Genomic DNA, 10,758 nt, shown 5'->3' with positions numbered 1-10,758 from the left:
GCGGATATACGTTTATGTCGGGGGGGGGGGGGTCAGTGATGGTTTACTTTTGGAGGCACTGATGTCATTCTTGCATTGGAAGGAATGCAGCAATCAGATGATGTCCAGACTTACCTCTAGTAGAAGCTCAAAGAAACTGCACATCGAATTTCAGAGATCGCTCCTGTAGTCTGGGCTTAGGGAGGACACAACACAGACGTTTGCTGCACCTGAAGGCAGAGCCATAGTCAGTTATCACAAATGTTCAATTAGATTTATATTCTGCATAAATAGCTGTATATTTCTTACATGTCACAATATGCAGCAATAATAATTCCACATTTCAAGCAAGCTCCTACTTTTATCAATAAAAGGCCAACATTGAGCTCCATTCACTATATTTGCCTAGACTGAGATGATGTCATCAGTCTGCTGCAGGGCGGAGGAAGCATTTCTTCAGTCTACTCTCCCTCAGCCCTGCTTCACACTGGAACACGGTCATTGAAACCCATGATCTATACGTGTCTCCTGCACTGCGTTCAGATCACACTGCCCTTGCAACCTGCAGCGGCTGTCAGTTCAATGTTAGTGACACCCCAAATTCAGTTACCTGCACTGGATGACAGCCTGCATTTGGGGTGTCATCAAAAGAGAAATATAGGATTTTTTTTTTTTAATCATACTTATCTAGGTGGATGCAGTGGGCTGTGGAGAGGGAGGGAGTGGCTGGCTCAGGCCCTCAGCGGATCGCTGCGAGGCTGAGCCAGGTGCCGGTCCTGACAAAGTTGGGATCTTTCTCCAGCCTGGACCGGCTGAGTGACATCAGCCAACAGCAGGCTTCAGCCCCCTGTCAGCTGAAAATGGGTCACAGAAGTGCAGAACGAACTGCACTCCAGTGATCTACAGGAGAAGTACAGCCAAATGGGCTATAGCTGTACTTCTCCTTTACCATTGAACTGACACCCACTGCATTTTATACCATGCAATCCAGTGCAGGCAAACACACTGCATTTGCGATCTGCATTTGGGGAGTCGTTAACATTGCACTGACACCTGCTGAAGATTACATTCAAGTGTGAACTAGGGAGGGAGAGGAGACTGAGGAAATGCTTCCCCCAGCCGCAGTGCATTTCTCAAGTTGGTGCATGCACTAGTCCTTTCCTTTTGTAAAAATGTATCTATTTCTCAGTGGCGGACTGACAACTCATGGGGCCCCCGGGCAAGAGGGGATCATGGGGCCGCTGTGTCCTTGCCCAAGCTCAAAAAAGCCTATGAAAAAGGTACCAGGGGCATCTCATGGGGCCCCCTACTGACCCCGGGCCCTCGGGCAGTGCCCGAGTTTCCAAATGGTCAGTCCGCCCCTGGCTGCATGATCTATTCTAAGATCAATCTGGTGTCCAGAATTCAGCTACGACAACGATAGCTCAGGATTGTCCCTTCCACAAAAACCAAATGTTGTCAGTAAGACTATTGTTTTATTTAAAGTAGTCAACAACAAAACTGGAGGACTTATAGTTTGCCCTGTGGGCCCCCTACTGACCCCGGGCCCTCGGGCAGTGCCCGAGTTTCCAAATGGTCAGTCCGCCCCTGCTATTTCTGGAACTTCAGTAGACTCCAGAGGAATATATTTCTATATCTTATACGACCTTTGTTTTATCTATATATGCCACAAAAACAGTGCTTGAATATTTCAAAGGTCCTTCAAGTGTCACCTTTGTGTCCAAATAACATGCATTCGTCCACTCACGATAAAAGATTTCTCTCCCATATGTTCAATTTTCAAAAAGAAAAGAAAAACTGTATAGTGTAGTACGTATTATCCTCCCTACATGTGTTAAAAGTGTTCATACATTGTGTTCATATTTAAACAAATATGTGTAGACTTTTTAAATACCACTCCAAATGCGTCTTCTTCAATAGTGGCAATAGTGTAACTCCATAACATACACATAATTAACTAAAATAAAATCTACTACTATTCACATCAAGTGAGCTTGCAATGTGCCTCCACCACCTGAAATGTGCTAAGTACCGTACGTCTAATGATTCCTCTCGGCTTTAATTTCCTTTTCTTTTCCAATGTATATACACTCACCAGTCACTTTATTAGATACATCTGTTCAATTGCTTGGTAACACAAACTGCTAATCAGCCAATTACATGGCAGCAACTCAATGCATCTAGACGTGGTGAAGACGACTTGCTGAAGTTCAACCTGAGCATCAGAATGGGTAAGAAAAGGGATTTAAGTGACTTTGAGCATGGCATGGTTGTTGGTGCCTTACAGGCTGGTCTGAGTTTTTTTAAAAATTTCTGATCTACTTGGATTTTCACACACAACCATCTCTAGGGTTTACAGAGAATGGTCCGAAAAAGAGAAAATATCCAGTGAGCGGCAGTTGTGTGGATGAAAATGCCTTGTTGATGTCAGAGGAGAATGAGCAGACTGGTTGCCACGACATTCAGATGGTAGGGTCAGAATTTGGTGTAAACAACATTAAAACAATGGACCCATCTTGCCTTGTATCAGCGGTTCAGGCTGGTGGTGGTGGTGTCATGGTGTGGGGGATAAGGTGTACCTAATAAAGTGACCGGTGAGTGTGTATATATATATATATATATATATATATACACAGGGACGGACTGACCATTTGGAAACTCGGGCACTGCCCGAGGGCCCGGGGTCAGTAGGGGGCCCCATGAGATGCCCCTGGTACCTTTTTCATAGGCTTTTTTGAGTTTGGGCAAGGACACAGGGGCCCCATGATCCACTATTGCCTGGGGGCCCCATGAGTTGTCAATCCGCCCCTGAGGAGGAAGTTTTCACCTGCTAGGAGGCTGTGACTTTTAAACTCTTGTGTGCTGACATTGGAGATCAAATACCAATGTGTCCTCTGCCATGAATTCCAGGTGCCATCTTGGGAGAGCCTGGTTTGGTGATTGTTTGAAGATATGCAGGTGTGCTATAATTACATAATGTTGTGTCACTCATTGGCCCTGTAATGGGTAAGATAGGTAGGGAAAGGACCACATCTGCCGAGGGAAAGGTATGACTCAGCCCTGGGACAGCACAGTGGCTAAATGGTTAGCACTTCTGCCTGGCAGTATTAGGGTCTTTGGTTCAAATCCCAACCACTTCTCCTCCTGCCTGGAGTTTGCATGTTGTGCCTGTGTGAGTTTTCTCCCACACTCCAAAAGACTGGTAGGTTTATTAGTTCCTGTCTAAATTGTCCCTAGTATGTGTATGTATGAATGTGAGTTGGGGACCTTAGATTGTACACTCCTTGAGGGTTAGGGACCTTAGATTGTTCGCCCCTTGAGGGTTAGGGACCTTAGATTGTACACCCCTTGAGGGTTAGGGACCTTAGATTGTACACTCCTTGAGGGTTAGGGACCTTAGATTGTTCGCCCCTTGAGGGTTAGGGACCTTAGATTGTAAGCCCCTTGAGGGTTAGGGACCTTAGATTGTACTCCCCTTGAGGGTTAGGGACCTTAGATTGTACGCCCCTTGAGGGTTAGGGACCTTAGATTGTACGCCCCTTGAGGGTTAGGGACTGATGTGAATGTACAATATATATGAAAAGTGCTGCGTAAATTGAAAGTGCTATATAAGTACCTGAAATAAAAAATAAAATAAAATGGGCCATGCCAGACAGGTGATTTGGTGGTCAATCATGGCCCCATTGTGGTTCTATGTGGCCTAGTAAAGACAAGAGACTGCATTCACAAAGCTAACACACTGGGATAAGGGCCCGTCGACAATGTGCCCAATGAGAGTTGCATACAGGGGCGGACTGATCATTTGGAAACTCGGGCACTGCCCGAGGGCCCGGGGTCAGTAGGGAGCCCCATGAGATGCTCCTGGTACCTTTTTCATAGGCTTTTTTGAGTTTGGGCAAGGACACAGCGGCCCCATGATCCCCTATTGCCCGGGGGCCCCATGAGTAGTCAGTTCGTCCCTGGTTGCATATTGACATGAGATGGCTGAAAATAAAAATCCATATCCTTGTGTTGAAGCTTAGTGAATTGAGCCTCACTTGCAATAATCCCGCCATGTAGAGAGCATATCTGCCCATGCCACACACAGTTGTTACGCAAAGAAATTTTACATCATCGTGTTGCGAAATCTTTCTGTTAACAATACAGTAGTTGGATTGTTTCATTTGCAATGGGAAAAAAACCCTCTTCCACCCATCACACAAGACAGAAGAGGCTAAACAAATGTAAAATGATTTGCTGTCTGCACAGACCTATTATTTGGTAAAACTCCTTCTCCAAACACAGCATTTCTTTAGGATTTAACATCTCTATAATACAGTTTTGGACACAAAGGAAATAGAAGGTCTTTCATGAAGTGCACACAAATTGGATTTAGGGAAACCTTCATTTTACAGCCTTTTTTTTTGCATTGCCACCTTTTTTTTTGTTAAGCATACGCATTTGTAAACGTACAAATGTGACTTTGGGATAAACATGGTAAATAATCATACTTTTAAGCACCGAGTCGGATATTGATGCAAACTTCAGAATCTGCTGTGCATGGAACAACCACGCCAATCCTCATTTTCTTTTTATTTATGGAAATTGCAGGCCTATTATAGCGGATTTTTTTTTTTTTTTTCGTGAAATAGTTCCCTGTAATAGAAATCCATCTTGCCACATTAAAGGAGCATAGCCTGAATCATGCTTCAGGTTTGCCTTGTTGTCGTGGTGACAAGTCCCGGACCCCATTCATACATAGCATTAAGCACAGAAAAGGCGTATTGTACTCCACAAATACATTACTCCCATCTGCACTTAACGGTCCGCGCTCTTTTCACAAACTTCACAGTAAAGAGATTATTAATCCCCGATGTCCGATTCACTGCAATGGAATATTGTAATGGCTGTGTGCCTTTACGGAGATCAGTGTGACACACTTGAAAAATATACAACATGAATACGGAGAGTGGTTTTCATGTATAGCATGTGATCAATGCGAATCTACAAAAGGGGGTTTTTAATTAATAGTATTCAAATGGAAATTTGACGTTTACAGTCATACTATTAGTTTATATGTGATTAGATGAAGACTGTTCTTTGCTTTCAGTCTCCTGTACACCAGGCATAGGGAGATACCAGATGGGCACATTGAGAGACAAGTGTCACAGTTTGGTTAAGCCCGGGTTCACATACATGCAGTGCGGTATATCGCATGTGATTCGTACAGGAACCCCACCGCATTCCTGTGCAAATCACATGTGATTTGCATGTGCAGTGCAATTGAAGCCATACATTTTGTACGGCTATCATCGCACCCACACCAAAAACGTGCAGGACCCTTTTGTTGGTCCGCACTAAAATCGGATGGCATGGGTATTCACCCCTATGTAATCCAATTCTGCACATTGCACCGCGTTTTGCGGACCGCTTTCGGGGTGTTAACATACACACCCGCAGCGGTTCGCATGAATGGGGTGCGATTGTGATGCGGTGTGGAATTCGCACTGAAAACGCTGCAAATTCCGCACCGCATCAGTGTGAACCCGGGCTCAATGCTACTGATTGCATTCATTGGCATCTTCCCTGTCTGTTCTGCTACATCCAGGGGCGGACTGACAACTCATGGGGCCCCCGGGCAATAGGGGATCATGGGGCCCCTGTGTCCTTGCCCACACTCAAAAAAGCCTATAAAAAAGGTACCAGGGGCATCTCATGGGGGCCCCTACTGACCCCTGGCCCTCGAGCAGTGCCCGAGTTTCCAAATGGTCAGTCTGCCCCTGGTTACATCAGTGATGGAGAATTTTTCATTATTCCAACAAGAAACTGTCCTTTAAGGAAGGTGGTTTTAGCCTGGGGTCCATGGGCCCCTAAGTGGTCTGTGGATGGGTTCCAGGAGGTCCATGAAGGTCAGATAAAAAAGAGAGTGAGATAGAGAAAGTAGTAATGGTACTCGAAAATATAGTTGTTATTACTAGTAGTAGTAGGTGTAAGCGGATATAAAATGGTTTTGTTTAAAAGAGACGTAGGACTTTTTTCCCCGTTTATACTTACCTACATGAGTGGGATTGTCAGTCATCCCTGTGTGCTCTGACCCCCCAACCCCTTCCCTCCGTGCTCACTGGAGCACTGGGCTGTGGAGGGGTAGGGAGCGGCCGGCTCAGGCTCTCAGCACTTTGCTGAGATGCTGAGCCAAGTGTCGCTCCAGACTCTGCGGTGAATCCTGACTTTTTATGTCAGGATCTTTCCCCGGCCTGCACTGGCTGAGTGACGACAGCCGACAGAGGACTTCAGCACGCTCACTGCGCTCTTGCGATCCACAGAAGTACAGCCAAAAAACTTTTGGCTGTACTTCTCCTTTAACTGTTAACTAGTTGATTGTATTTCATTTTTCTAATGAGTGGCCATTACTTTTTTGCATGAAAAGGAATGAGTTTTGTATTAAGATCGTGTACTTTATTCAAACTATGTGTATGTCACAAATGTATGAGACAATCATATTGCAATAATATACAGAAATGCGGCGCTTCAAAAAACATTTTTGAACTTAAAAGTCCAATCCACAAAATTGAAGATTTATAGAGGTGATTGTAGCCGTATTAGTGCATTTCAGAAACAATTGGGTACTGTCCGTGATACTTTTTTTATTTGCACTAACAAACAATTTTGAGGACAAGCTTTCGGGGAGTGTCCCCTTCTTCAGGTCCTGGACCTGAACCTGAAGAAGGGGACACTCCCCGAAAGCTTGTCCTCAAAATTGTTTGTTAGTGCAAATAAAAAAAAGTATCACGGACACACCCAAAGATTTATAGAATAAGCCCCTCTTCACTGCAATTATTATACAGGATTTATGGCGCCAACAGTTTGCTCAGCGCTTTACAATATAACGGGAGGCAATACAGCAACAATACAGTTCAATACAAGAGGAATAGGAGGGCCCGATCCTGGGAGCTTACAATCTAGGAGGGAGGGGCTGGTGGTACAAAAGGTAATAACTGTGGGGGATGGACTGGTAGGAAGAATAGAAGATTCCATTATTAGCTGAGGGCAGGATAGGCTTCCCTGAAGGATAGGTTTTCAGAGATCGCCTAAAAGTGAGCAGAGTAGGCGATAGTCTGATAGATTGGGGTAGAGAGTTCCAGAGGAATCTCAGTGCTGCTATAGATGTCTTAAAACGGCCAGGAGAAGATAGAAAACAGTCCACCATCATCACCACCAAACACTCTGCCTCTTACCAGATCATGCTGACAATCAAATTGCAATATAATAAAGTACATAAATTAATTGCATGCAAAGTTGTATTTATGTGAATATTTCTGAGGAGCGGGTCCATAGCTTTCATCGGATATTTAAAGGGTAACCCCGCATTCGTGGGAAAAAAATAGCAAATAAAATGAAATATAATACAGTGTATACAACTGGCACACAAGTCATATTGTCATTGAATGTTATTAAAAATGTAATTTCCTTTTTCATTCAGCAGTGTTGTAATTTTCTGTAAAATGCAATATAGTTATCTGGAGGCAATCTGTACACAGATGTTCAGAATGCCCCCAGCAATGTCATTTCCTGCTTGTGTGATTGGCTTATCTTTCCAGAAGTCTGCACTAAGATATATGTCAGATTTTGGGAATCCCCTGCAACAAAAATGTTATTTTTGGTGCAATTTCATGTCTAAAGGGATGCATATTAACCGCTTCCCATCCACCCTATAGCAGATATACTGCTACAGGGCAGCACGGGTACGCAAAATCACATATATATATGTGACTTTACATCTCCAGGTAGGGGGTGCGCGCTTAACTTAATACCAGCATCGGTTCGCATGAACGGGGTGCGATTCTGATGCGGTGCGGAATTCGCGCAGAAAACGCTGCAAATTCCACACCGCATCAGTGTGAACCCAGCCTTAGAGCCGGCGGGGGAAAATGCTGCATCCACCTAAATTAGTATGAATAAGAGGAAAAAAAAACCCTACTCTATTTTAAAGTCATGTGACTGGGAAAGCCGACTATTTTGTGCGATTTCACTGTGGCTTGCTGCCACTTCATTAACAGATGTTGCAATGAAGTCGCTCAAAAAAAGTGCTGGAACCTTTTTGTTTTTTAAAGTCGCAGTGACTTGAGTCGCATCGATCAGAATGGGGCCATTGACAAATAAAGGATGCGACTTGTCACTCGCAAGTCGCACTGGTGTGAACCGGGGCTAAAGTAATTGTAAATCGAATTTTTTTTTTTTTCAATACCAAACAGGTTTATACTTACCCGCCCCAAACCTTCTTTTCTTGGGTGCCCCACAAGCCACTGCCTCGACCTTAAATAAAAGGCACACTTCCACTTTTGCCATTGAGGAAAAAAGCGCATGTTGCTGGTGTTAAATATTACAGAATTATTAATAGTAATAAAACTAGGACACCATTTCTGAAGTTTACACCTCATACACAGGCAGCACAGTGGTTAGCACTTCCGCCTAGCAGTACTCAGGTCGTTGGTTCAAATCCCAACCACGGCCCCACCTGCCTGGAGTTTGCATGTTCTCCCTGTGCCTCACACACTCCAAAGACATGCTGGTAGGTGAATTGGCTCCTGTCTAAATTGTCCCTAGTATGTGTATGTATGAATGTGAGTTAGGGACCTTAGATTGTACGCCCCTTGAGGGTCAGGGACTGATGTGAATGTACAATATATATGTAAAGTGCTGCGTAAATTGACGGTGCTATATAAGTACCTGGAATAAATAAATACAAGCATTTCTGCCTCCTGCAGTGTTGCCTCTACCCAATGTGTAAATGTAACATCGATTATCAACAGTATTGTTGTTTTTTCTTTTGGGGGAAGTAGAACAGTCTCTCCAACAAGGCGGAGAAAATACTTGGAGTGGAATTTTAAGTGAGCAGCCTCAGAATTTGGAGCATTTTTGTCTGTTCCCTCTATCTTCTGATGGGCTGATAACACTCTGCAGTGTACAAGCAATGAAAAGCAAGCAAGGTCCATGAGAAATGTCAGGTGCTTTAAATGTTCCCATTGTATGGTAAAATATATCAGGGTTTTGACTGATCTCCATTCCACAAGTCTTTTGTGTGACTGTTTGTTCTGGTTTCTGTATGCGTTGGGTGTTCATGTGATCGCATTACAAGATGAAATGGGCTCGGGGTTATTGGGAACTGACAGACTATCCCACCGCTTCTTATACAGGCCATACAGGGGTCGAAAACCGGATGTTTTTTTTTTTTTCTTAAAACGAAAAATCGGTCGTTCAATAGGCCGACGTTACCACCAACGGTAAAAAAAAATCGGCCGATTTTCGTCCCGTCTACGGCCGGCATTTAATTACTTCTGTCCCTGCAGAGAGCTCCGCTATTATATTTGACATGAAAAAGTATTGCGGTTGCAACAATGTATCTATTTGTATCCATTTCGGATACAGATGTTTTTATTCGGATACAAATGGATACATTGTTGAAACCGCAAGACTTTTTCATGTCAAATATAATAGCGGACTGGAATTCTTATTCTTCCTTTTTTTCTTCTTCTTTTTCTTCTTCCTCTTCTTTTTCTTCTTCTTCTACTTCTTCTTCTTCTTTTTCTTCTTCTTGCAGGCCATGGCTCATGCACAGATGTTTTATCAGTAAAAAGATCGGCCGATTTGCCCATCATTGCCGGGAAAATTGGCCGATCGGCAAAATCGGCCAATTTTTTTCCAACTTCACCTATAAAAAAAATGTGCCAAACCGGCCGACCAATTAACCCATTAACGATGAGAAAATCGCCTGTTTTTTTTTCTACCGAAAAATTGGTCCATTTTCGACCCATCTATGGTTTGCATTAGGCCCCATTCACACCTGAGTGTAACATTTTTGCGCATTTTTTTACACACATTTGCATATGTTTGTGCGCAATTTGTTCAGGCATCTTAAGGCTTTTTCAGTTCTGGTGTTTTTGTGTTAGCCAATAGAGAAAAATGTCATCCGCGACATCAATTGCTGCCGTGCCAGCAAAACCGCTCTTGGTCGTGCAGCAAAACGCGCTAAAGCACATGTATTGGGCAGCACAGTGGCTAAATGGTTAGCACTTCCACCTGGCAGTACTCGGGTCATTGGTTCGAATTCCAGCCATGGCACCTCCTGCCTGGAGTTTGCATGTTCTCCGTGTGCCTGCATGGGTTTCCTCCGGGTACTCTGGTTTCCTCCCATCCTCCAAAGACATGCTGGTAGGTTAATTGGATCCTGTCTAAATTGGCCCTTGTATATGAATGTGAGTTAGGGACCTTAGATTGTACTCCCCTTGATGGTTAGGGACTGATGTGAATGTACAATATATATGTAAATGCACTGTGTAAATATATAAGTACCTGATATAAATAAAATAAATAAATATGTATTTCTATGAAAATGAAAATGCATCAAAAACGCATCAATCTGCCCGAAAAACTTTTTTGAGCTTCAGGTGTGCTGTTTCAGGTGACTTGGATTGGAGATGTGAACTATATAATATAATATTGATTTTTTTTTTCCTGAACGTTACACACTACATAACTCTCAGGTGTGAATGGGACCTCAGATACATGGGGAGGGCAGACAAAGCAGGTAGGTAGCTCTGTGATCTAACTGCTGCATAAATGATGGAATGGTAATATTATTTCATTCTGGTTGCCCTCGTGTCATGAGTCATTCCTCCAAAAAGATGCTCTGCGGATCAGCAGACTGCCACTTACAAGGACAAGTTTAGTCGTCACAGCTCTCCAGGTGATAGATATTTGCAGAACATGTGAACATTTACATTAATTAGCATGAACGGCAAT

This window comes from Staurois parvus, unplaced genomic scaffold (assembly GCF_062004578.1).
Source record: "Staurois parvus isolate SC_StPar_1 unplaced genomic scaffold, SC_StPar_1.0 ptg001862l, whole genome shotgun sequence".
In the NCBI taxonomy this organism is placed as follows: Eukaryota; Metazoa; Chordata; class Amphibia; order Anura; family Ranidae; genus Staurois; species Staurois parvus.
This window is presented reverse-complemented; position numbering follows the sequence as displayed.